This window comes from Arvicola amphibius, chromosome 5 (assembly GCF_903992535.2).
Source record: "Arvicola amphibius chromosome 5, mArvAmp1.2, whole genome shotgun sequence".
Classification (NCBI taxonomy): domain Eukaryota; kingdom Metazoa; phylum Chordata; class Mammalia; order Rodentia; family Cricetidae; genus Arvicola; species Arvicola amphibius.
The window spans coordinates 159,706,163-159,730,479 of record NC_052051.1 but is presented as its reverse complement, the minus strand read 5'-3'; the positions used below and the strand labels follow the sequence as shown (position 1 = coordinate 159,730,479).

The following is a 24,317-nucleotide window of genomic DNA, read 5'->3' as shown; positions in this document are numbered from 1 at the left end:
TTCTGTAATTTTTAAAAAGATCCAAGTGATTACTGTGTCTTTTGATCTAGATTATACAATAGTGTTACCATTCATTATGCTAGCCTATATATTAAAGCATTGTGAAAGATATGTCATACAAACTAAAAATCAATGCTTTGGCTGTAAACAATTTAAAAATATATTTTGTTCCTGAAGTTTAATGCTAATTTCAGAAGACCTCCCTATGAAATGATGTTTGTTCTTCCCCCCACCTTCGCCCCATCTTTAGCTACAGGCTTAGCTGTGACCCAAGAAATTGCTGCTATGCTTCCTGTTTGTAGGAGGCTACCAAGCATTATAACATTAGTGGAATAACACTGTCCAGGATTGTGCCAATTATGTCAAAAATAAACATCTTCTAATGAAAATGAACACTGTGTCAATATCTTTATTCGATTTAGAAAATGATTTTCAGAATTAGGAGAAAATATTGGCTTAGTTCCTATAATGGTCTCACAGTGCCTGTCCACTATCATGCAGACTGATGTGTCCCATCGTGGATGGCATGTAATTAAATAAGATAATGCATGCTCTTGCTAATGTTAATGCTTTTATTTATCTCTGAGGAGGGAGTTCATGGAGTGCATCAATTCAAATTTTAATGGTTACATTAAAAATTATTTTACAGGCTTGTAGACTATAATTGTTTTCAAAATAATTTTTCTCTAGTCAACTAATTTTTAGCCTTTTTATACCTTTTATAGATGTTTTAAATAAACAAAATACCTTCTTTTGTATGCTGATCACATTTAATTTACTTACCTTTATGCATATAAACTTTCCTTAATAAAAAAATTTGGATACAATTAACCATTACCTGAATGATAAAAGCAAAGGCATTGACAGAAAAGAAAATATTACTACTTTTTTTCTGAATATCAAATAAAGAATATACCCTAATTCAGAGTCTTAAATTTTAATAAGTTCCAAAATATAAAAGAGAATTGAAATATATCCACTTCCAAAATAAGAAAAGTTTGGATTCATTACACACACACATAAACACACACACACACACAAACACACACACACACACACACACACACACACACACAAAGATATGGATGACATAGTGAGATTCACGAAGAGAATATGAAAATTGCCTCTGTGATTAAATAAATTATGTCACAATCAGAAATGGGTCCATGGGACTCATAGGGTTTCACTATATTGTTTCTGTTTTACTCAAATGATCCTCCTGCCTCATCCTCCTGAGTGCTAAAATTATAGGTGTGTGCCACCACAACCAGATAAAGGAAATATTCTTTGGCACAATTAAGATCTTTATTTTCTATAAAGACAAAAATAAAAAGCCCAAGAACCATAAGAGGTTCTGGTTGTTACTATAAATAAATAAAAAATACACAACACTCATTCGTTTTCTGACTAATTTAGTTAGCTATATAACTAAAAAGAAAAGGACAGGATTAGTAAGAATAAAAATAATGCATAGAAAATTTAAAATTTCTGCCAACCCTGACAGCTTCGGGTCAGAGTCACCAGGACACCAAGACCACTGCCTGGACCTTGCAACACCATGCTGTCCCAGGTGGTACTTTCTGCTGCCACAGTGGCCCATGTCTGAAGATTGCAGCCATCCTGGGGTCTTCCACACAGGACAGCTATGTCTTACCTCTGTATCACCTCTTACTGAATGTGGAGATAAGGTATGTCTTGGATTGATCCTTAAGGAATTTTTGCAGTTCCTTTATCTTAGAACTAAGGTAACAGAACCCTCTGTGCTTGGAACTGGGTTTAGCTTGCATTTTCTATCCAAAGAAATAAATGTGTTTACTCCAGAGACTTTTCTACCATATTAGTAGTAGGGTTGATTGTCTATATGATTAAGAAATATGGTATCTCTATTGGAGAGTTTATGGATAAACTTAATGAGAAAAAAAATCTCCACTCGAAGAAGTAAAGCAATCAACCATCAAACAAATCCAGGATGCAACTGATATGGAGAAGTCACAGGCAGGCACTGGTTCAGAAGCACCACTGCCTCTTTGATGTTCAGAGGAAAAACATTGCCGTGGTCTTGGAGGTCACTTGGAAAGGCTACATAGAACATATAAGAATGTAAACAATGGCCTGGATTGCCGTATTTCTGTGCAGGACATGATGCATGGCACAGGTGGAGAAGTATGTAGTGCAGAGCATTTCTGCACAGCAGGAAAAGGAGACCATTGCAAAAGCATGCAGACTTAAAGCTGCTCACAAAGAAGGTCCAAGCTCAGTCAGTGATGTGGATACATCTATCTCAATGGAGAAAGTCAAAGAGAGTTAACTTAAGCTGGAACTAGCCTGTGTGAGGAACTCTTCCTCTGTTGCTGCCGATTGAAATTACAGTGTTCCTTTCCTGAGAAATGATTATGGTTCATTTAGTGACTTAGCCCTATTGGCCACTCAGGTATTTCTGACCCTTGCTCTTTATTCAGAGTTGTCTGGTTATCACTTTTGAATAAGCAATTTGCTGTTCAACTAAATTTACCAAGTTAGAGTTTAAACTTGTAATTAGTTATACCATTTTTTCAATAAAATGACATTTGAAACAGAATAAATAAATAAAATTTCTGCCAGTAATTTAAAATCTAGCTACAAAAAACCTAGGAACTATGACACAGTAGTTTGAGAAATAACAAAAACAGCTATTTTTAATTTTAATTCTAACTCTCAGCTGTTATGGGGATGCTAATGACCTCAACAAGGCGTCATGGGCATCCAGACTGACACTAATTAGTTAATTATGTTCCCAAAGGGAAAAGGATCTCAGACTTTCCTAATGTATTTAAAAGGCTTAATAAGGAAAAAAATAAGTATTTAAACATCTAATGCAAATATAGGAAAATAAAAGAATAGCGATGTGTGTCAGGGTTTGACTGGAGACTCAAGCACTTTAAGTATCTTGTTTACAAAAATAGTGATATTTTAGGAGTGATCTCATAGCATTATGGAGAGGGGTGAGGCAGTTTTTGTAAGGCTATAATCTCTGTGTGTATGCATGTATGCGTGTTGTGCGCGCATGTGTGTATGTGTGTATGCGTGTTGTGCGCGCGCGTGTGTGTGTATGCGTGTGTGTGTGTGTGTGTGTGTATGTGGTTTATGAGCATATGTCTATGTGCAGGGAGCCCAAAAGAGGACATTAGTGTCTGTGCTGGTCTATCAATTTTTACCTTATTCCTCTGAGATGGGCATCTTGCTTCCTGTCTCTATCCCTCCCCACAGTGCTGGTGCTAAAGAGTGTAGAGGGTATTTTTGCTTGACTTTATATGAGTGGCAGGGATCTGAGCTCAGGTTCTCACACTTGCATAACAAGTGCTGTTATCCATGGAGCCATCTCCAGTTCTGATGTTATAGGCATCCTGCGAAGAAAGTTGGGTCAGGGCCAAACATACTCCTGAGCCAGGTATAAGAGGAGTTAAAGGGAGTTCTGGGGAAAATAGAATAACGGCAGGTCCAGGTACCTTGTCAACCAGGTGAGCTAGCCAGTCACAACTCAGGAGTTGTCACAGTACCTGGTGAAATCCTGAATAGCTTCAAATTTATTGCATATATTTCAAATATCTTTGAGGCTTGCACCAACTAGAACAGAATTCTTGGAAATTTCCAACCTGCTCAGTTTAGAATATTTCCTATTTGAATGTCTACATAACTAAAGGTGAAAAAATTGAGATCAATACAGATAATACATAGAATATTTTAAATTTAAATTTGATGCCATTTCCTTTTAATCCCATAATAGTAAGAGATCAAGTAGGAAATGAGATGTTTGTATAATTCTTAAATAGATCAATAGATGTTCCATAAAAGGTCTCCAAGTTGCATACCTAAATTATATCTACCAATATACTATAAAAAATATAAAGAAATGGACTTATCAGGATCACCATCAACAGGACCTAAAGAGAAACACAAAGTGCTCTATCAAAGAAAGCTCGAGAAAGAATTGGGACTCAGAACAGTGAGCTAAATTAAATTAGCAAACCAATAAGGAATGAGGAATCTTTCAGGAATTAGCAACAGAAGAAAACCATCACCCATAGGATGATAGAAGTTCAACAACTATCGACTTCTCCCTCTCTCCCATACACTGGCCCAACTCCTCGACCACCAAAACCACATGGCCTGCCTTGCCCTGTCTTGTCCTGTCCTGCCTATGTGTAGGCTGGGATAGTTATGGCAGTATATCCTTTCCCACTGACCTGCCAACCCTGCTTACTATAGACATGTGGATCCCTAGTGTTACGGCTTCTTTCAGGGGCAAGCTAAGTACGAGAAACAAGCATAGTCAATCCCACCCACCATCCTGAATAACCAATTATGCTGACAGCCTAATGTGGTGCTGCCTTCAACATGCCTTTTTTTTTTTTAAAAAAAAATTGATTGTTATTGAGCTCTACATTTTTCTCTGCTCCTTTCCCTGCCTCTTCCCTCCCCTTCAACCCTCTCCCAAGATCCCCATGCTCCCAATTTACTCATAAGATCTTGTCTTTTTCTACTTCCTATGTAGATTAGATCTATGTATGTCTCTCTTAGGGTCCTCATCGTTGTCTAGGTTCTCTGGGATTGAATGGGAAAAGATCTTCACTAACATGCCCTTCTGCCAAGATGCTGTAACCATGGGCTCCTACCCAACCCCTCTCATGCTAGAGCCCAGGAAAACAGGTACACTCACCCTCCGCAACACATATACACAACACACACAAACACAAAACGCACAAAAACACACCACCAGAGCCAGGCTGTTTGGAAGAAACTATTTAGACTCAGCAAAGGAAGTTTGGACCATATATAAACTGAGGGGCCAACCTCAGAGCTTGGTTCTTGTCTCAAGAAAAAGCCTGAACCCACATCTGTGAGTCTTTCTGACAGTGGGGACTACCTTAGTCATAAAACCACAAAGGAAGTCGAGGGTAGGACTTTAGATTTAGGTTTTTACAGAAATCAGTTGCTAGGGGCCCAGAATATCTTGTTAATAGTCACAAAATAAAGAGTAATTATCGAATGCCTTGACCTTTGGATAAGATGGAGGTTTTTTGTTGATATTTTCTCTAGTTTGGTGATTGGATTTTATATTAATTAACTATATACAACTATATTTTCAATAACAAGAATATTTTAATTTTAAAAATGAATTATGTCTGTGTATGCATGTGCCTGATGTGTGTGGGGAGGTGCATGCCCCATGTTGGGGATAAAGAGTTCAGAGGACATCTTTGTGGAGTTTCTTCTTCCAGCTCCATGTAGATTTCAGGCAGTGAATTCAAGTACACAGGCATACACAAGTGCTTTTACCCAATAAACAGTCTCATGGCCCAACAAGAAAATTTAATACTGATATGGGATTAAAAGATTAAAAAGATTCTGTTGAAGAGTGACTTTGATAATCACTCAGGAGATGTTTTACTTTTCATTTTAAAAACACTGTTTAATGTTTTTTCTGATTTCAAGATTTTACATTTTATTTTGACAATAGTGGACTGAATTGCTTCCATGCCAATATTAATTAAAAAACATTAAAAATAGAAAAAAATATATGTAAGCATTTCTACAACCTATTTGGATTGTCCACATCAATTAATTTAGTTAGAAGTAAATGTCAGATGGAGGTTCCCTCACGGTCCTGACTTTCTTTCTTATGTTCTCTCTCCTTCTGCTCCTCATCAGGACCTTGGGAGCTCAGTCCGGTGCTCCAATGTGGGGCTCTGTCATTTTCTTCATCTATCGTCCGGTGGAGGTTCTATGGTGATATGCAAGAAATTCATCTGGCGATAGATGGGGAAAATGACTGAGCCCCACATTGGAGCACTGGACTGAGCTCCCAAGGTCCTGATGAGGAGCAGAAGGAGAGAGAACATGAGGGAGAAAGTCAGGAACGTGAGGGGTGCGTTCACTCATGGAGACGGTGGGTCAGAACTAATGGGAGATCACCAACTCCAGTTGGAATGGGACTGATGGATCATGCGACCAAACCCGTCTCTCTGAATGTGGCCAACAGCGGGGGCTGACTGAGAAGCAAAGGACAATGGCGCTGGGCTCTGATTCTTCTGCATGGACGGGCTCTGTGGGAGCCTTCTCAGCTTGGTCGATCACCTTTCTGGACCTGGGGGGAGTTGGGAGGACCTTGGTCTTAGCATAGAGTAGGGAACCCTGATGGCTCCTTGGCCTTGAGAGGGAGGGAGGGGAGGTATGGGTGGAGGGGAGGGGAGGGAAGGGGGAGAAGGAGAGGAGGAAAGGGAGAGGAGGAGGGGAGGGAGGGGGGAGGAGGAGGGGAGGAGATGGAAATTTTTAAATATAAAAAAATAAACCATGAGAAAAAAAAAAGAAGTAAATGTCACTTTCTATGAGTTTATTTGAACTAGTTTGACAACTAAAATGAGTTGTGGGATGTCTTAGTTTATTTGTAGTTAATTAAAAAAATGAACAAGAAAATGCTGATCTTATAAAATATAAATTAAAATAATTTGATTTTTTTCTCTTTGCATGATTGCTTAATGTCTGATTTTCTTTTCTATTGCTATTATAGAATATCCTGACAAAAGATAATTAAAGGAGAACAGGTATGTTTTACCATCAATCTACCACATCAGGGAAATAAGTTGGTCATGTCACACCCATAATTGGGAATAGAATATAACAATGTATGCATGCTGTATTCAGCTTCACTTCAGGATCTCCTCCCTAAGTAATAGTATAACCCACAGTGGGTGGGTCTTAGCACTTACATGAACATAGTCAAGATAATCCCCCACAGACGTGACACAGGTCAACCTGAACTAGACTATGCCATATGGATTAAGACTCTCTTCTCGGGTAATTATAGACTGAAGTACACTGATAATTAAAACTAATTATCATTGGGTGTGATGGCAGTCACCTTTAATTGCAGCTGTGAGGAGGTAGGGGAAAGTGGATCTATGTGATTTCCAGGACAGCCAGAGCTACATGGACCCTGTATCAATCATCAATCAATCAATCAATCAGTCAATTAATCAATCAATCAATAAAGCAGAAAATAAAAATACATAAAACTAAACTTTATATCCAGGAAATGCTTCTTTCTTTTAATATTCCTGACTTATATAATCAATATTTTACATATTAGACAATTGAAAAGCATCTGATTTAAGAGATTAAAAGGTATGAGTAAGATCAAGAAGTATAACTATTTCTTCTATTCTTTGATAAGCAACAAATACTAACATAATGGAAATTCTAAGTAGGAAATCAGTGAGTTACACTAAAATGTTTACTCAGTATTTCTGAAAATCATAAGTAATTTAAGATTGCATTTTATTTATTAATTATTAGATTTATAATTTGTTAACTTGGTAGATTTCTACCTCTTTTATCAAAATAATAAGTCAAGTTAACTATATAGTAATCAAGAAGTGAAATTAAGTTATAGAAAACAAAACAGGAATTTATTTTATTCCACAAAAATATCTACTTCAAGCTGGGTGGTGGTTGAGTACACTTTAATCCCAGAGACAGGTGGATCTCTGAGTTTGAGGCAGTCTGGTCTTCAAAGCAAGTTCCAGGCAGAGCTACACACAGAGAAACCCTGACTCAGAAAACAAAACACAAATAAATCTGTTTCACTGTCCCTTTTTTTTTTTTTAACAAAGGCTTTATTTATTTACTTACATTTTATTTTGAGGTAAGCATTTTTGCTATGTGTTGTTAGTTGTTTTCACTCTTTATTCCTGGGGTCCCACTACTTAGCTCCCAAATAAAACACACAGAAGTTTATTATTTCTTATAAATGCCCAGTCTTAGTTTGGTTTGTTTCTTGCCAGTTTTTTTTTTTTTTTTTCTTATCTCATCTGCCTTTTGCCTCTGGGCTTTCACCTTTCTTTGTTTCTGTATAACTTTTCTTTCTTACTCAGTTGCTAGTTGTGTAGCTGGGTAGCTGGCCCCTTCTTTTCTTGTTCCTTGATCTTCTCCTCCGAGATTTCTCCTTCTATGTATTTTCTCTGCTTACCAGCCCCACCTAGCCTGTCTCCTGTCTTACTATTGACCATTCAGCTCTTTTAGACAAATCAGGTGTTTTAAACAGGCACAGTAACACAGCTTCACAGAATTAAACAAATGCAACATAAAAGAATGCAACACATCTTTGCATCATTAAACAAATATTCCACGGCATAAACAAATGTAACACATCTTAAAGTAATATTTCACAACCAGCTATGGACCTGTATGAATCTGAGATTTCCTAACCCTAACCCTCAAATTTGCTGTGTAGCTAAGGATGACCTTGAACATGTGATCCTCTTAGAGTCACCTCCAGAATGCTGGCATTATAAGCATGCCCAGTTTATATGACACTGGGAAAGGAACCAACAACCATTTAAGCTACATCCCCAGTCTGAAATGTGACACCTCTGTATCTTGACCTGACCGGGCAGACATGACAGTTGCTTTTAGACATACCCTGGAAGAGCCTATGGGCCCAGGTGATAATTTTCTATTCAAATATATTCTATTCAAATATGTTCTTGACTTCTACTCATGTGGCAAGCCTGCTTTTGGCCTGCCTATAACCAAAACTTTTCCTCTGCACCAACCCCCCAGTAAAGACTGAATACTCCCGAGGCATTTGTTAGGAATGTTTATCTTGCCGCTACTCAATACTTAGCAGTTCAGGTGAGAGTTACTGTTTTCCAAAGCAGCCTGCCAGACGTCCGTCCAGCAAGGCTGTCCTCTCAAAGTACTAAGTAATTGTTTGCTCTACAATCCCCACATAACAATTCTAAACACAGTTGAACCTGAAAATCATGAAAGACAGATCTGATTCATACTGATGATTCCTGAACGGCCCCATAGGCTTTCCTCCATTTTTTTTTTTTCGAGACAGGGTTTCCCTGTAGTTTCTAGAGCCTATCCTGGATCTAGCTCTTGTAGACCAGGCTGGCCTCGAACTCAGAGATCCGCCTGCCTCTGCCTCCCGAGTGCTGGGATTAAAGGCGTGCGCCACCACCGCCTGGACATTTCTTTGTTTTTTTAAAACTAAATTCTGAGTTTATTCAGATACAGCAATATTTTAAGAGGAAAAATGTCTCCAAGAGATCTCTGACAAGATTTCTATCTGCCCATTATTAATAGATGGTAGTTTGCTACTGTAATGAATGCGTATTTATGCCAATGAAAATGTAAGATGCAATCTGTACTGATAGCCTCTTAGCTATTTCCTTAATAATGAAAAACTATGTTTAGCCCAGTGCTTTTTGTGTTTTTTATAAGCGTCTGCAAAGCCTATTGTATTTGCTCTCATATTCTATCATGAAAACATATTCTATCACCATGACAATTAACAGTAGTTATTGAAGAGAAAATTGGTGGAAAGGAAGTTCGTTGGTAGCCTTCAATATTTATATGTTGTGATCATTATTAACATAACACATAGTAGTAGACACTTTTGATCCCAGCACTCAGGATAATAAGGCAGGAGACCCAAAGTTTGAGGCTAGCTTGGATTGCATAATGGAAGCCTGTCTTAAAACCAAACCAATCTAAACTCTAACTACCTAATTGTCATTTGTAACTTGTAGTGATGGTATAGGATAGGAGAATAGTTGAAACTGGTTGGACCCCTTTTTGTCACAGCAAGGGGTTATACTGTCAACAAGAAAGAGAAACCAGAAGACTACATTAGAATAAAAATATGGGTGGGTGTGGTTTATTTTATGAAGATATGGGATTGAGAAATTAAACAGTTAATATATTTTAAACATTCACAAGTGAATGTTGAATGTTTATTTTTGGTTTTGAAACATTAGATGTTTACTTCATTATGTTGTTTAAATTAAACATTGAATTGCTACAAGTTAAATTTGAAAAACATCAGGTATTAATGAAGAAGAGATTAATCTGGGCAAGAGCAAAATGCTCCCCCTCCCCCCAAAAATCAATGATTACAAGAAGTGAAGAAATTGATTATTATGAAATCTCCAATTACTATTATCAGTTTCTGCCTTAGTTCTCTTTCCGTTTGTGTGACAGAATACCCCAGCAAATGGCCTGTGTGATGGGTCCTGATGGGAGAACTTGCCTCAGAAGCCTAATGGTTTGAACTGGATATCTGTAGGGAGGAGAGAACAACTCCTGAAAGCTGTCCTCTGACTTTCACACACGGGCATCCCCAACCACAATAATAATGTAATATAATTATATAATATAATTAATAATAAATAAATAAATAAAGCTGCCCTGGCAGAAGGTATTTTTAATACAACTTGAAGGTAAGAGGGTTTCTTTCGGCTCGAAATTCCAGGGATGCCATCATCACAGTTAAGAAGGCATGGCAGAGGAAAGGGACCATCTGGAGGCAGAAACGGGAGGCTGGCTGGCCACACCACATACACACTCAAGAAGCAGAGAGTGAACAGGGAACAAAGCTAGGCTGTAAAGCTTCAAGAACTTTCCCCAAGGACTCTTTTGACCCAGACAGGCTGTACCTCTGAAAGGTACCACAATCTTCCCATACAGTACCACCAACTGGAGCTCAAGTGTTCTAACGTGAGCCTTTGGAGGACATTTCATATTCAAACCATAACTGTTTTTTTTAATAAGGTCAAATAATATTCAAAGGCTTCACAGCAAATAAATAAAAAGTGCTTTTCATTTTTGCTGTGAACTAGCACTGAGTACTATGGCTTGTATATGGTTTGATGTGTCCTTCAGAGGGTCACATGTTGGAAGTTTTGATGCCTGGCATGTTGGTGTTGAAGAACTGGAACCTTTAAAAGGTGGGGTCTCCTGGTAGGAAGTTAGGTCACAGGGGTTGAGACCCTTAGAAAGAACTAAGATATGCATTTTAAGACGCTTGTTGATTCCCATGAAAGCAACTTTTTATAGAAAGAACAAGCCTAGACTCTGGCTCATCCTGGTTCCCGTCACATCCTATAATCTCTCTCATTATTGTGGCATCATCTACTCTGAGACCCTTATTCCAGGCAGCCTCTCAGAGTATGAGCTCTAAATCTCATTTTTTTCTGTAAAGGACCTCGCCTAAAATTCTGTGACAATGATAGGAAACAGGTTAAGACACTATGTTAAAGGAAAAACTAATGTTTTGAAAAGAAATAATACTATGATAAAATGTTACAGTTAGGCAAACACATGCACCTGCTGGTTGACTAGAATTCTTTCCTCCTCTGCTTTGACTAGCTAACATAGCTAACAACAACATTCACATGCAAATTCTGGTTGATTTTGTTACTCTTTGCTGCACCATACTGGGCAGGTTATTTAACTTCTTTGTGACTTAGTTTTCACTTAGAAAGTTGAGTGTGTTCATTAGCAGCTACTATGCTATGAATCACCCGAAAACTTAGTGGTCATGTTAATCACTTTCCTTGTCATAGTGATATAACCCCTACCAGAAACAACTTTAAAGAGGAAGGATTTATATTGGCTCATGGTTCTTGAGATGCAGTCCCTGATGTCCAGGAATGGCTGGTGACTGGAGGCATAGAAGCAGGAGCTTAGAGCACAGCTGGCTCACATCACTGCTTCTGGCAGGAAACAGAGGACCACACTGTAACCCTCAACGCTTGCACTTGTTACTCTATGTCTGCTGGTTAAGTTCCATATCCAAATGGATTCCACCCCACCCCAGTTAGTGCCACCAGCTGGACTCTAAGTGTCGCAATGCATGGACTTTCAGGAAACGTTTCACCTTCAAGCCATACGATGTTTAAAATAAGCATTCATCATTTTGTGACTTCTTTGAGTAATGAGTTCAGAAGTAACTCCGTGAGTCCGATGTCAGTGTCTACTTATTCAGATTATTTTTATTCATCCGTTTCTTTAATGAAATGGATGGTACCACACTATGTTAGAGAGAATTTTGCTTTATCCAGTCTGCCAATTCAATGTCCATCACATACAGAAACGCCTTCATAGACACACCCATAATTTTTGTACCACCTGTCACAGTTAAATTGACACAAACATTAACCATCATAACCTTCTATGATGTCCAAGAAAACATGACTATGTCTTTTCAGTTCCTAACAGAAATAGAATTCAATATATACGCTATAAATTGAAAAAGAAAAGCTTTGTTTGCAAACTTTATGATTGGCATATTCATTTATTTATCTGCAAAAGAAAAGAGTTGGTTGTGGTACTATAGAATTACTGTATGTAAACTCCTATCAAGAAAGAAATATTACTTTCTAAGACTATCTCATCAAAATAATTACATGGACATAAATGCTCTCACTCCTAAAAGTTATCTCTAAGGAGATCCTCTGATTTTTCATGCATTCTCAAGTAAGAAAAAAATTCTCATTACTTTTAAGACTTAAAAAATTCCAGTCCATTGTAATGACAAGTGCAGCGTTTGGCAAATGTGGCTTTGCAGGGAGAGCACCCAGTTGGCATACCAGAGGCCCCTCTCTAGCTCTGTTCTAAAATGGGGAAGTAGCAACAACACACAATCCTGTGTGTGATGATACTGACCACTCCCACATTGGATACAGTCACAGAGCAACAAAACGACTTAGATTTGTTCTATGGTAGCTGTTAAAAGTACTTACCATTATTGCAGAAGACCAAAGTTCAATTCCCAGTACCTACATGGTGGGCAGCTCACTACCACCTGTAACTCCAGTACCAGGGGATCTTACACCTTCTGAAGTATGAAACCTCCAAGTCCACCCCCACAGTGACATACTTCCTCCAAGACCATGCCTACTCCAAGAAAGCCACGCCTCCTAATAGTGCCACTCTTATGAGCTTATGGGCCAATCACATTCAAACCACCACTCTGTCTTTTTGGGCAGTCTGCTCCCCTGCTTATTCTAACAAATCAAGCACAAATCCAGACTTAGTAGTAGACTTTTTTAGGCTGTCTGACGGGAGGCTTGGTTTACTCAGACAGTAAGGGCACAGTCCAGGGTCTCTGTCTGGTTTTCTTAAATCACCTCATCACTTGGTTCAAACGAGGAGGAAAACCCATTTTCTCCATCATTGAAAGAAGGTGTATGTATCTTTCTGTACCCTGAAGCCAGGTGGTTGAGCTTGCTCAGGCAGAACAGGTTCTTAAGCACCCTTTTAACAAGTCTGGCAGGAACTGTCTTCACTTAATGCAAAGGTGCTTAGCTCCTATTGTTCTAGCCTCAGCCAAAGCTGGAGCCAAGAGGACGTTAAATGAGTCCTGGCAGGGAAAGTTCCTCAGTGGGAACTGTGCTGCATTTCTTCCTGAGAGTTCTTTCTGGGCTTAAACTTTTGGCTTGCAGAGATAAAGATGTGACTCAGGGTATGAAATATATACATGCCATTTCAAAGGCATTTTAACTACTAAGACAGAAAGACTCAAATGACCAATGCCTCTGTTAGAAAAGGGAATGGGCAGCTGTGGGTTCAGCAAAAAAAAAAAAAAAAAAAAAAAAAAGCCAACATGAAACTATCCTTCATACATGAGTTTTATTAGGAGAGAGGAACTCATGGCCATAGGAGCTATGATTGGGCTTTGAGGTTTGAGAACATTAAAAAGGGGGCAGTTTATCATATCAGAGATAATGTATTGAGGCCTTAGTCAGGGGAAGATGGGCTTCCATTTAAAACCTGGAGGGGAGCCTCATTAAAAGAGATATCTTAAAGTATAAGAGAGAGCCTCTAAGGACAGGATGACATGGACAACCCAAAGGAGAGTCTTCAGAGTAAAGATGAAAATATCTGACTTTATATCTTTCAAGAGTAATGGGAAGTTCCATATCATGGGATTTAGTTCAATATAGCACAGAACATGGAGGAGCCAAGCAGCATAAACCAGTGGTTATTAGGCTACAGTACAACATGGGTTCTTCACTCTCTGTTCTAGAGAGAGAGAAAGAGAGCGCTACAGAAGGCATGGCCTGATTTCTTCTTCAGGCTATGTTGTATGGCCACACAGCATTACCAGCACCTTAAAAGCCTGTGAACTAAGGCTTTTATTTAACATAAATAATATGCTTCTGATATGTTTGTTGCTAATGGAGGAGAGCAAAATCAGTTCTATGTGATACACTCTAACGGTGCTTTCATAACCCATGATGGAGTCCTAGACCTTACTGTTTATATTCCATATGTTTGCTTTGGGCTGCACACTAAGTGATATTATACAGGATAGAAAGACTTGGACAATTAAAGAGGACACAGGAAGGGAAATGAGTCCCTCACCCTGGACTATGGTTGAGGACTTTTGGCAGCTTAAGAGCTACGAATTACAGCATAATTAACAATATTTATTATGAGGATTTCTTCCATACAGACAGTATTCCTCTTTTTTTGTTTGTTTGTTTGATTGCTTGGTTGTTTTAAGACAGGGTTTCTCTGTATAGTCTTGACTGTCCAGGAACATGTTCTGTAGACCAGGCAGGCCTTAAGACTTTGAGATCCACTTGCCTCTGCTTCCCAAGTGCTGGGATTAAAGCTGTGCACGACCACTGCCCAGCAGTATTTCTCTGATATAGGTATTTTAAGTAAGAATTTACAATTTCTGCACAAGTATCTCAGGTTGGAGCCCCAGCAACCACTTAAAACAGGCACAGTAGCACGAATCTATAACTCCAATGCTGGGGGTGGGAACTGGGAGTCAGAGACAGGCAGGACCCTGGAGTTCATTGGCCAGTTAACCTGAACTCGCAAATTCTAGAGTTCAGTGGAAGAAGATTCTGTCTCAAAAATAAGGTGGAGAGAAATCAAGGAAGACATCCAAAGTCAACCCCTGACTCCCATACACATGTACACATACATGTACAGACCTACACGAGTGCACGCAAGCACACACACACGTACAATATTACTGAGACACATGAATGTGACAGTCTTGAGAAACCTACACTCTTGCATGAGTGGACACCATCTTTTCCCCAGTGTCTCTTTCTATTAACTTCTCATCTTATTAAACTCCGACTCTGCTTCAGACTGGCTGTCCTGATATTCTTTTCTAGAGTGAAGATAAGAATCTCAGCCTCACCTGAGTGGAGGTCTCTGTAAAAAACTCCTAGGGTTGCTGCAGATAGCAGTATGGAACTGTCTCCAGCTCATGCCCCTCTGTTGCTGATGATAGCTACCACCTTATTTTAAAGCCTTCCTTTTACAGTGATGTTTCTCTCAATGAGAAAAGCCTAGGTTTCAATCAGATGTTTCTTTTTAACTATCTGGTACCTAGCTTCATTCAGGAGAGTTTGAAATGAAAATTACAAAATAACTACCCCAAAATAAATGTCTGTGCCAACGGGTACCAGGTTGAGCTAGATGTAAATGGAAATCATGGTTGCTCTGGAGGCAACTAGAAGACCTGGATTTTGGAAAACTATCTACCCTCCCTCTACTTGCCTAAAAGTAGTGCACATGTTTACAAAGACAAAAGATGCCCTTCTGCTCCTTTTGCCAGAGAGAACAAAGGTTATTCCTGAAGATTTTTTTTTTTAGAATTCCATGAGCCTAGAGGTGGTTCCAGAATTATCCACTGTAATGTTGACTAGCTAGCCTTGTTTGGCAACCCAGACTTTGCCTTTCCCCTTTGCCACCCACACAGACATACAGTATTTTTCCTTTGTCTCATCATTTTTCAAACACTTCATGTTTCTTTGTTGAAGATCCCATACTGAGGCAAGATAGACAAAAGGGGAAATTAAAGGGATATGGGGGGAAAGGACCCCTCACTCCAGAATCTGTTGTGAGTTGCTTGCTGGTACAGAGTCAATAATTCCACTACAATTAACAAAAATGCTATGAATATTACTGGCATAGAGGCAATATTCCTTTTGTGCAGAGATATTTCACATAAAAATATTAAGAAGAAATGAAGTATGCTTCCAGCCTAACCATGAACGACATTCAAGAACAGCCACAATCCTTTTCCAGGTATAAGCCTAGAATTTTCTGGGACTCTACAAATAGGATTATAAGCTTCATTCGCAATGGCATGTCTTACCTTCCAAGTGTAAATCTTGTGACCTTTGTTTTGGGGCAACATCTGTTGGAGTCCAGCCTCAACGGGGTTCACTCATCCCAGGGTAGGGGTGTGTGGATTAGAAATATTAGATAGGATGAACAGAGATATGAAAGAAAAGGAATACAAATGCAGAAAAGAGCTGGAAGGGCGATCCAGCGAATACTGAATTTGGTCATGTTGATTTTCCATATGCTTCTATACCCCAACCCAAAAGGGGGATAGGAAGGCAAAAGATTGCTTTAGCATGATTACAATGAACAAACAGAGCAATTATCTGCTTCGATACCTGAAACATCAAGCAACTATATCCTGAGTTAAGCATTCTGTTGTTTAGGCAGGACACATAGCCACCATACCTTAGATCAAGCATCCTTAGGCAGTCATTGCCTGGGTCAGACCTCCCATCATATCCTTGAAGGAGCAGGAATAGGTTTGAATTCTCTGACTTTTGGCCAAGGTGGAATGGATCCACCTCTGTGGGCCATCTCAGTACCTAGAATATCGAGTAACCATGCCCTAGGTCAAGATAGTTTCTTTGTAGCCACACTTTAAGTCAGACCGCTTGTCAATAACCTTAAAAGAGCAAGAGTAGCTGTCTGACTTTTAGTGAAGGTGGAGCGGACCACTTCTGTGGGCCCCTACACCTCTAGTTAACCTTACAATTCATCTTGGTAACCACTCCCCATAATCGTCATCTGAGATGTAACTTCAAAAGCTTCCAAATTGTGTATTTGGCTACTGAAAGCCTATAAAGACACTTCAAACTAACTCTTGCAAGTTGTTTTATAACTTCCACATTTATGTCATGGCAAGTCTGTACACACATATATGTTTGTGTACACACATACAAACAAACACATGCAATAAAAATTACCTTCTTAATAAATTCAAGCTCTGCTCATACTGACACACCTTGAAATTAATTTCTGTGAGCTCCACCTGACTAAAGTTCTCTGAGAAGAACTCAAAGTACCACAGCTCTTCTCTAGGCCACATCTACTGCCGTTATAACAATGAAGTTCAAAGCTACCTCATGCCTTGGGCATCTCCCATTATGTGTGAAATATACACAATAATAAGTTCATTTTTCTCATGTGGATCTGTCTTTTGGCCATTCTGTAGTAACTAAGAATATATAGAGTTGAATAAAAGTTATATTTCTCTGTCTATACCACCCTAAGCGTTTGTGACTTTGAATTAATGACCTATTTAAAAATAAAATGAGAAAAAAATTAGTTACCAACAAAAACTCTGTCCTTAACTAAACTTTATGTGGGGCTCTCCAGGTCCCTTTCTTTCCCAGCTTGGCTCCATCAGCAAGCCTCTTGTGGCCCAGTGTTAGCACTCCTTTATGTCAGCTTGTGTAGAATCTCCATCATTTATATCTAGTTACTTTTGCTATCTGATCTGTTTCCTCAGCCTCCCCTCCAGGCTCTGACCTCTAGGTGATGCCTCCCTTCAACAAGGAGCATAGTTGGCTTAGCTAGAATCCCAGCTGCCCGTAAAGTTTCCTTTTAGAAACTTTGTATCCTCTGCCCACAGATGCTCTACAGCTGTGTATCCCCAGTGACCTAGCAAATACCATGTGCTTGGAATTGAGCCTACACCGTGCTCCCTTCCCGAATAAAACTCATTTACCATTCATTAATAATCTGTGCACCCTCCGAATTCATATGTTGAAATCCTTACGATATCAGTAAGTGAAGTGTTGGGAGAGATGATTAGAGTGTGAAGGGGCCTTCTTGAGTGAAATTAGTGTTCTGATGAAGGAGGAGGTGGGGAGTTCCTCAGTCTTACCTTTGAAGATGGCTCTCCGTGGACCAGGACATGGTTTCTAAGCAACCTTCACTTATGGGCATCTTCATCTTGGGCATCTAGGTGTCAGAGCTGTGAGAGGTAAATGTTTGTTGCAATGTTTTCTGATAACTTTCCAACCAAACTGACACATCTTGAGTTACACTTGGTTTCTGGCTTTCTGTAATGTAAAAAAAAAAAAAATAGGGTTTTGTTGTTGTTTGTTTTGTTTTAAGATGGAGTTGTCACTATGTTTGAAAGGCTGATCTTGAACTCATGGGCTCAAGGAACCCTTCTGCTTCAGGCTTGTGAATAGCTGAGACTATGGGCAAGAATTAGGTTCTTAAAACATGATTAATCTTGAATATATGTTCTTTATAATCTAAAGTCTTACTTATATGCAGAAGCTGGTGTTTGTGAGACTTTAAACATGCCTTGAGATAAATAACAAAATATATCTCACTTATAAGTATGTGTTATAAAGTTTGTTAGAGTGACTAAATTATAAGTAACTCAAAAGTTTGGCAAACTTGATGACAGTTACTTAATTAGTTCCATATATGATACACAAATAAATTACCCGCACAGATTCTCATTCCCAAACTGACAATACTTTTGCTAAGCACATCTGGGAATTTTGTGAAAAGAAATAATAAAAACACCATAAAGCAAATTTACTGCCAGTCTTTCCTTTCCTACTGTGCATTTGGCGTCACTCAAGGCTGGCAGTTTCATGTTTATGTCTTAGGAAACAAATGCACTGGCATCATTAAATCATCCGCTTATCCAGCAATGAGTTGCTATCCCTGCCTCGCACACAATGTGCCCTGCACAAGCACATGCTGAAGGCACAGTGGTGGATGTGAAGCCTCTGCCCTTCTGAAATTTAAAGGCTCAGAACGGAACGATGTTTAATGTTTAAGGGATGATCCTGTAAGAAATCACATAGCTACATACATAAAAAAATTCATGAAAGAGTAATAAAGATAGCTTTCATTTATTAAAGATTTGTGACAAAGTCACCTTGTGTAAGCTATATAATACTTAGTTCTATTAGCAACTCTGTGAGATAAGAGTCATTATAAGTACTGACAGATTTCCACAACCCAACCATAGCCAACAATGTCTGAGGCCTGTCTGGTTACTACTTGCCTCTGATTGTTGTCAACCTGTATCATCCAGTTTTAGAGAAGATCTTGTTCAGTTTAGAAAAAAAAAACTGATCAAATTACTCATTCTCCACCATCCCTTAGGTGCTATGTGACCACTCTGGTCTGTCTGCCACAAGCACTTTCTTGTTGTGGTTTAGTACACAATACTCTATATTTATGACACCTTAACATGCTGAGGACTTTGAACTGAAGGTGTCTGGAAGAGCCCCAGACCGAGTTATCTCTGCTTTCCTGTCTCCTGTCCTATAACCGCAAATAAACCATAGAAACCAGACTCTGTTCTCATGGTGAGTCATAGAAACTAGAATCTCCCTTCCTCAAAGCAAGTCGTAAAACCTGAAAAGGTTACTTTCTCCCTTCTTCTTAATTCTGGGAAGACCCTCACCTCAGAGGGATAAGTTTTAGAGGAATGCATCACAGAAAGACCTAAGAAAGGGATGAAAACAGACCTTTCTTCTGGCTTTCTCCAGGTCAGTCTGTTACCCTTACCTCAGTCCTTTTGTCTGTATATTTCTCAATATACAATTCTTTCTAGTCTTAATGGCACCGAAGCACAGAAATAGTTTTCTTTGGATCTTTGAGTCTGTATCTCTGAAGTTTCCCATGCCACATAAAACCTTGATTAAGTAAGTGTCTTATGCTTATTGCTTATTGCCCTGATATTTTTCAAATGAGTGCCATCCAGGACCTTTAACTTAAAAAATATGCAACTTATTTATTTATGTGCATTGGTGTGAAAGTGTCAGCTCTGCAGTTATAGATAGTTGTGAGCTGCCATGTGGGTGCTAGAAATTGAACCCAGGTCTTCTGGAAGAGCAGCCAGTGCTCTTAACCACTGAGCCATCTCTCCAGCCCTAAGGACCTTTGTCTTATGTGAAGGAAAGGTGTTATGCCTTTTCACCCCTATGCTCTGATTTAGCCGCAATACCTTCTGCTTCTGATGTTCCTCTTAGTAATTTACATGCTCTGATCTCACTCTCTCTTTTACTAGAAGTCCCACTGTCTCCTTGTGTTTGGAACATAGTTCAGTTCTGTGACAAGGTCTTTTTTCTTCAATTGCAAGAGTTCCTGAATAAAATCCCTTTTTAAAATGGCATTTTTGTACAACCCTAGTGTTCTTAAACACTGAAATGGGGTTCCATTTCTGACTGACCTGGTTCATTTTCATCCATTTTTGTAAAATGGATGTTGAGGCTCAGAAATCAATATCCCAATGTCTGACATTTTGGAATGACAAACACTTTAAACCAAAGAAGGATCAATGCATCTCTACCTACATTTTCTCTTTTCCTTTCCAAAACACAGACATTTTACTGTACTTAAAAAAAATGAAGGACGTTGGGTATTTTCACACTTGTGGTCACCAGGGCACTTGGTGGTATATTCTCATCTTCTCTATTTTGTTTTGCTTTAAATAAAGTTTTATTTTTTTTACTGTTTTAGGTTTTGTATTCATTTTTCTACTTATAATTATGTGCATAGGTGTGTGTCTGGATGCAAGCATAGGCGCTCATGGCACCTGGAAGATGATGCCAGATCTCCTGGAGCTAAAATTACAGGTAAATTGTGAGCAACCTGAACTGAGCCCTGGAAACTGAACCAGGTCTTTTTTCAATGCAGAATGAGCTCTTAACTGCTAGCCAAAGCTCCAGATACTCCTTCCTACAAAGTCAGGCAGCTTCTACAGGAAAGGCCCGGACATATCTTTGTGACCCAGAATGTAGGCTGTTAGTCACTAAATTAAAATAATAGCAATAGCAATGTTAATCATATAGGGCAACTAATTGTAAAGATAATGGCATCGAAAGATACTGTTGATATCTCTGTGCTTGCCATAACTTCAGGCCCCTTCTTGGCTATAGACAGACCTCTTCTTGGCAGTCCACGATACAGCCCTTCTCTAAGATACTCCGTATTGCTTTGGGTGACATCTTTGCCCTACACCTGGAACAACCAAGATACATGTCCATGACTTTCATGATTAGTGTGGAACAGTGATGTAGGTATCTGATCACACATGAGAAGGAGAAGCCATACTAATAGCATACATTGATAAACTGATCCTGGTGCCAGGGGACCTAAGAAAACCTTGTTTTGCTAGATACTCAATTACTTTCCTCTCTTTTGTTCTTCTTGTTTTGTTTGTTTGAACTGTTATTTTTAAACAGTCTTCTGTATCAGACTTACCTAGTAGAAGATGACCTGGATACTCTTGCCTCTGTCTCCCTTCCCGTGTGCTAAGACTCGACCAACTGAAATACTTCCCGAGCCCCACAATACTTCTTTTATATATGGAAGGATGTTAAAATAGTAACAAGCTATGTAGAGTGGATCTTAAGTATAATTAGAGAGCTGTTGGTTACTGCCAAGGTGTAAATGCTATTACTGCACCCCTAGGGCTATCTTGTCCTGCTTATCATTGTTGTGGTTCACAGGTATCATAGCAACCATTGGTTGCTTCCCTTTTTTGGGAGCTTGCACAGTGCCTTCTGGTATCATGAAATGTACTTCTCTGAAAGGACGTTGTAAGGAGGCCATTAGTTTGTTTCCTGGCCGTGCGGAAATAATAGTTCAGACCTGAAATAATCACACAGAAACTGTATTCATTAAAACACTGCTTGGCCCATTAGCTCTAGCTTCTTATTAGCTAACACTTATATCTTAATTTAACCCATTTATAGTAATCTGTGGATTACCAGGTAAAGTTCTGGCATCTGTCTCAGGAGGGGCTACACGGCTTCTCTCTGTGTCCACCCTTCTTTCTCTTAGCATTCATCTTAGTTCTAAGTTCTGTCCTGCTATAGGTCCAAAGCAGTTTCTTTATTCATTAGCCAATAAAGGAACACATAAACAGAAGGACCTCCCACACCACAGGGAAGTTTCAGTTCAGGGTCCTCCAGGTCCACATAGTGTCTTCATCAATAGGTACTTGCCTTCTACCTCTGGGAGTGACCAAGGGCAATAGCAATAACCTGTAATATTTGGGAAGTCTCTTGGACAGCCCTTGGGTTTCTCATGCCTGGTGTTGGGTTTTTGTAAGATGGTCTTTGACTCTGGGGGAGGGGGGCATAATTTTCAGCCCAGATGAGAAATTTTCATTTAAATTCTCTATGTCCATTTTTATAGCAACTAATGTGTATTATACGTATTTTAGGTAGTTAATAGTATGAATCCTTATGAATTTTATTATTTTACCCTCCCTCCTTCTTCTGTATTTAGCTCTTTCTCTCTCCCTAAACAGAATCCCCTCTTTTTCCATTCCCCTCTTCAGATCATTTGCACCCCTCTATTCACCTCTTTAGTGTTCGCCCTGCTCAATGGTCCCTTTTCACTTTCATGGTTATGTACTCACATCTGAAGATTTGGAGCTCGGAGCCTCAGATAAGCAAGAACATTTAACATTTGTCTTTCTGGACATGGGTCACCTCACTCAATGTAGTATTTTCTACTTCCATCCAGATCTCATGACTTCAGTTTTATTCACAGCTGAGTAATACTCCATAGTGTACACGTACCACATTTTCATTACTCATTCACCAATTAAGGACATTTAGGTTGTTTCTATTTCCTAGGGTATTTGTCAGTGGTTATCAACCTCCCTAATGCACAGGCTCTTTCATATAGTTCCTCATGTTGTGGAAACCCCCAACCATAAAATTATTTTGTTGCTACTTCATAACTGTTATGAATCATAATGTAAATATCTGATATGTGACCCCTGTGAAGGGTCATTCAATGCCCAAAGGGTTGTAACCCACAGGTTGAGAACCACTGCTCTAGAGTAACAGAATTTACAGAATGAATCATATATATACATATATGTATATATATATATGATTTATTAGCATGATTTACAGGCTGTGGTCCAGCTAATCCAACAATGGGTGGCTATAAATGGGAAGTTCAAGACTCTAGAACTTGCTCAGTCTTAAGCCTGGGTGCCTCAGCTTGTCTTCAGTAGACCCTGGAATCCCAAAGAAGCAGGCTCTAATTCCAGTGAAAGAATGGACTTGCTAGCAAGGCAAGGGCAAACAGGCAAAGAACAAAGGCTTACTTCTTTCAGGTCCTTTTATAGGCTTCCTGCAGAAGGCGTGACCCAGATTAAAGGTGTCTTCCTACCTCCACGATCTAGATTAGAAGTAGATATTTCCACTTCAAATTAAGCAGAAATCCCTCACATGTGTGCCCTCTATTTTGGGGTTTTGGTTAATTTCAGATGTAGTCAAGTTGACAAGCAAGAATAGCCATCACACCTAGCTATTGTGAATAAAGCAGCAAGGAACACGGCAGAGCAAGCATCTGTGGAGTAGGACATCAAGTTCTTTGGGCAAATGCCAAAGCCAATCACTCCCACTTTTTGGAGGTAGAAACTGGTTAAAACTTAGGGACTAGCCTATGTTTCTATGAACTGTTCAAACTGTAACATGGTCCAGGTCTGCCACATTCACAGTCCAGGGTCTTGGTTATGTACATTGTTGCTGACGGCCAATGGTTTCCACTGCTCAGTGATAGCTTCCCACCCTTAGAGCAGGTGAGGATTACCATTACTGGGAGCAAGAGACTAAAAAGCTTCCTTCTACCTAATCATCATTAATCTCTTTGGTAATTTTATTTCAGTTTATATTCTGCTACTCACTGAAAACAGATGTCGGACTTCAAATTAAGCTGGACTGGGTTTGGTGGCTCGAGACTAAGGAAGCTATCTTGGGGATGACGAGAGGGAGGGAGGGAGGGTAGAAAAGAGAATATGAAGTGAGTTATATTTCAACCAGGACACTAGTAATGAGTGTTCATTAATCTATTCAAGTAATACTGAGAGTGACAGTTGTCAGTCTGGTAAATAACGCATATGCCAACTGTTATACCATCCCATTATAAAAACTGATTTAACACACTTTCTATCATTTACCCAGATTTTGTGTTTAAATGAACATCTTCTCCTGAACATTTTTGGAAATTAATATCAATTATTTGAACTTTACTATTATTTTCTTAAACTAACATATTCAATAAAACGTAACAGGCCTCGAGTTTACTTACACATGAAGCTCTTCTAAGTCTTCTGTTCCCCAGCCTTATTTCTTTGTCTGTTTTCTTTTTAAAGATGCTCATACCACCTAAGAAACACTTTCAAGGCTCACACTAATTCTAAGTTATAGTTTAACAATATATATTCCCCTACTTTGTTGAGATATTAATATTGTCTTTAATTGCTCACCATTAGAGGAAAAATAAACTCCCATTGGCTTACTTATAAACAGTAATATAATCTTCTGGATTATAGATCCATATCTGTAATATGGAATATAGAAGCATATTGTGTTAATTTGTAAAAAAAAAAGTGAGTTAAGTTGCCAAAGCCTAACACACACACA

At 39.0% G+C, this 24,317-nt stretch overlaps 1 pseudogene; it reads left to right on the top strand.

The window, feature by feature from the left end:
* The first annotated feature begins 1,558 nt into the window (after window positions 1-1,558).
* On the top strand, window positions 1,559-2,324 carry LOC119815392 (annotated as a pseudogene).
* The last annotated feature ends 21,993 nt before the right edge of the window (window positions 2,325-24,317 follow it).